Consider the following 4,849-nt stretch of genomic DNA (forward strand, 5'->3'; position numbering starts at 1 on the left):
TCTTATTTGTTTTCATTTACTTTAAAGACAGTATAATAATTGATAATTAGAAAAGGTACACATTTAGAAGACCAAGAAAAGATGTGTTCAGCCATGGGTTTTGTATTACACATTGCTGTCTGAGATGCAGTTGCTCAGACCACAGATATCAGCATACAGTTGGTCAAGGTGAAAATTCTAAACATTAACTGCTACTTAAAAAAATTGATGGAAATTATGAGTACAGTCATGTCAACCATCCTGTACATATACTTACATGTTTTTCTCTCATTCCTTTTTCCCTATCTTTTCTCCTTGGACCTTTAAATATATATACATGTAATTTGTACATCATCTTCAAGAAAGTAGATGTTCACATATTTTTCCTGGATTTCAACTATTTTGCTTTTTTATTGTTGATTTTGGTAATATTTTAATGTGTTTTAGATGCTAGTCCTTTTGACAAGTGTGTATTTTGCACATATATGTGTTTGCAAACATTTTTTACAAATATTTAAATTGTCTTTTCAGTCAAGTAGCAGTGTCCTTTGCACAGTGGAAGTTTCTCATTTGATTAAAGTCTACTTCAGCATTTTTATTACTATTTCTTTAATGGAACATTCTTTTGGGGTTTATTAAAAGACCATCAAGAATGTTATATTCCATAAACTTCATTTAATCTTGCTATACAAACTTTGAAGTTAATTTGCTGATATCCTTAAAAGTACTGACAGAGATTCTGGTTCTGAATGTATTCTATTTAGAGATCAAATTGAGACGAACTGACATCTTTATGATATAAAACCTTCCTGCCATGAACATGGAATACTTACTTTTTTACTAGAACTTTAATTTCTTTTTTTCCATAATTTTATTGAGAAAAAAATAGCAATGAAACAGTTTCAAATCAAATTGGTAGGACAGTTTTAATAATTAACACATTGCATACATTCTTCTTAGTGGTTAATTGCTGTACAAGATGCAGACATGATATCCTATTTACAAACACCATTAGAACAAATCCCTCTATTCATTAAGAGAATGTAACTATATATCTATCCTAACCACTTTGAATACACAGACACAAAATGGACATTCATCTGTATCCCCTTTTTTTGTTAAGTTCTGTTATTTGAATATTATAGGTGTGTAAACTCAGCAACATATTCTAAAGGAATCCAGTAGTCCATAATAGTGTTGGGTCCTCTGCTTGACTGGCAATGTCAGAAATTGTTGACCCGAGTCACCCACAGCTCAACATCACAGCATGGCTTTACCTCTTATACTTTGTTTTTATACTTTTCTACTGGATGATTAAGACCAAGGTAAAGTAGGACCTATGCAACAAGAATTGTAGCTTTTGGGTCTGATAAAGTCAGTGAAATTCCCTCAAGATTTGTCTTGAAATCCTGTACCTCAGATTGTAGAACCTTTGTCAGTGTCAGCCATGAGGATGAGTCACGTCCATTGCTTGACCAGTGTGATCTCTGTGAAAGCCTGAGAGAATGTTTTCTCTCCATGTTACTCTCCTTAGGCACACTCTACATCATTGATTACTTTCCTCTTTGGCCCCATAATCTCCTTGATCAGAAAATTTGGGACACTACTGAGTTACGTGATGTTACAGTACAAGTTCTCATATGTCCTGAGTCATATCTTGGCCCTAGAGCTTTAATTTCATTCATTGGAATTTTGTAGTTTTCCTCATATGGATTTCCTCATATACATAATTTGAGCAACTCATATCTAGATTTGTTTTGGTGCTAATGTAAGTGGTTTTATGATTGGAAAATAGACATTTACAGAGGAAATGAAAATAGCTGAGATGAGATCATTCTAAGTGGTCAGTTGGGCTTTAAGTTCACTCTAAGAAGAGTCCTGATTAGAAATCAAGAGCTTCACAAGGAGAAGACTGTGAAAACAGAGCTGGTAGCCTTTGGGATATGGTAAAATTCAGAAAAATAATTGTGACGCTTTGTTCTACATGAAATATTCTAAATTATGTATCTGGCATATATACAAGGATATTTCTCAGGGCAATAACCTATTTATAAATAATCATTTCTCAATATGACTGTAACCAGGCCCCTTTAGTATAGTTTTGTGTTTTAACATGAGATCTAATCATTTCCACCCCTTCATGATGAGCATAGTTTTTCCTACAGACACCTATGCATGTACCACGTTACAGATTCTGACACTAGCAGTCTAAGATCCTTTTTCTGTACTTAAAACCAGAATTATTCAAGTAGCAGTAAGTTTTAGCAAAGTCTTTCGGTCATTTAAATTTTAATTTGACTTAATGCTGAACAGAGGATTTCACATTCATGCCCAGCCTCATTATTTGTGATTTTTATAGTAGGAATGTGTATCAACTTTCTAGATCTTTCCACCTTATGATCCCTGAGAAAAGAGTCATTATCTCTGATTTGGTAACTCAAAGAGGAATTTGTGTCCTTCAAATAAATGTACTTTTATTATCAGAATTTTGTATCGTTTCTAATGTTTTTGTGTTTGTTTGTTACTATTTTGTATTTAAAATAGAAAAAATAAGATCTTAACATATTCTGCATCTCACATGACTGAACTCACAGAAAGACCAGCTGTTAAGTAGGCAGCATGTCAATATTTAAGATAAGCAAAAAGACTGATGAGTCCATTTCTCTTCCAGAAGAAGTTATTAAATATATTCTCTCATCATTTTAACCAGTTTTTGTTAATTATACTTGAAAACAAAATAAATTAGATTAATTATAGTCATTCTGTTTCCAATTGTCCATTGATTGTTGAAAATTGAAGGGAACAGTAAAACTTAGGTTCACATATTTGCTACAAGGCTTCCTTATTAAGATTTCAGAGGATCCAAATTATATAGTTTGGGACCACAAAGAGCCCCTGCCATCTAGTTATGGGAGCACAGTAGAAATCTTCATCCACATTAGTTTCTGACAAATTTAAGCTCACACAACTGTTGTTCTTGCTTGATGCACATGGGGAAAAAGTGTTCAGTATGCCACATTGTGCTTGTTGTTATGAGGTATCATCAAGAATGGAAGATAAAGAGAGCTAGTATAGGAAAGAGTAAAAAAAATCGTACTAACTTGGGACTGCTTTTTAATTCAAAAGGTACAGCAGAAAGTCCTTGCCAGAACATCTTTTTTTGGGGAGTGTAGGATTAAAATTTCAAATTACAAAAATGGCACTTTATGCATATTTAAAGGAATGTCTATAAGTTTGCATGTATTTTAATCTCATTCTTTACAGATTTCTCCTGAAGTGGTGCAGCAGACGTTCTGCAGCAATTCTGGTGTATTGTAGTGCAAAAGCTAGCATCATGGAATCAGAAATCCAAGTCACAAAACCAGAACAGATAGAGAAGCTTTGTCATTCCTTGCTCATCTTTCCCATTTCTTTCCTTAAATTTTATGTCCTAGATTTGAAAGTGTTTTAGGCAACTAAATTAGATAAAAAATATAGGCAGTCAGAATGATATAGGGGAAGGAAACTTCCAATCTGCTGGATGTCCTGTATGAGTTAGTATTTTCTAAAATCAAAGAATGAATTTTAGGAACAATAGAGGTTAAGAGCAGAATATATTTATTGGAAGAAAGAAGGCTTCTGTCAGAGACAGAAGGGTTACTGAGTTGGACCCTGCCTTTACTAGGGATTTATACAGAGCAAGTCTACCTCATGATGCAGGTCCAGGATTGAGAAAATGGGAAATTGCAAGGTGGGCATGAGGTGGTCAAAACTATGATCAAACATTAAGATTACAAGTACAATTGCTTTGGAAAGATTGATTAAATGCAAGACAAATGTGCAAGCAAATCACATAGCAAGTGGGCATGGTACAGAACAGAGATTCTTCCTTTAGTGGGTTAGGTTAGTGGCTCTCTTTGGCCTTCTCAGGGTGATAGATATCTATTTAGAATATCAATACTTCATGTTTATGCTTAGAAAGTATGTGGGTGCATTTGTTTTATCTCTTATCTTGAGGTCTGGCCATCAGCTGGAGGCGCCTGTCTCTCCTAGAGTTGTAAGGTAGCTCACCTGCTGCACTAGCTCCTTCACAGGCCTAGATCTATGTGAGTGTGTATGATATTTTTATCTAACTCAGTTGCCTATATAAAAAGCACATCATTAATATATTCAAAGTATGGAAAAGTAAGTGCAAAATTCTCAGTAGTTTAACAGTTCACTGATCATAACACATGCATGCTTGGTTCATCTGATTAACTTGGTGTGCTTTATGAAAATTGACGGCGTTGCCACAATGTCCTAAAAAAGTTGTTTTTCTGAATTTTCCTGTCTCTGTTTGGAAAGACAATGGAGGGAGTGGTGGGAAGTGGAATGAAGCAAACTTCTTTACTGTTCTTTTGAACCAGACATTGGCATGTTCATGAGAAGGGAGATAGTGGCACAGTGACAGTCTTGTGGATTTTAAGAGAGAGAACCAGGAGGCAGTTGTCACTTCTGACAGGGGAGACTGGCCTTTGGATATGAGCTATCTTTGTTGTGTGTACCTGGAATCCAGCAGGTGACTGGGTTCTGGCCCTGGCTCAGCCACATGAAGAGGCTCTCTTAATCACTTTATTCCACAAGTTGATTTTATTTTCATTTTACATATATATGGAAATAAGAAATATTCCTAGATTTCTCACTTGAGTTGTTTATAACACTCAATCTGGTAGGCAATTCTCAGTCTAGGCCAATTACATCTGTTAGAGACCATTTCTTACTATTTTTCTTCATGCACTGGCATGTGGGACAGGCTTTCTTCCTGTTTCTTTCTCCTCACAAGCAGCTTTTCTCAGGTCCTTGACTGGTTTCAGAAACACAACTTAGGCATTTTGCATGGTTCAAGCTTCCT

This window comes from Octodon degus, unplaced genomic scaffold, assembly GCF_000260255.1.
Source record: "Octodon degus isolate 3935 unplaced genomic scaffold, OctDeg1.0 scaffold00111, whole genome shotgun sequence".
Classification (NCBI taxonomy): Eukaryota; Metazoa; Chordata; class Mammalia; order Rodentia; family Octodontidae; genus Octodon; species Octodon degus.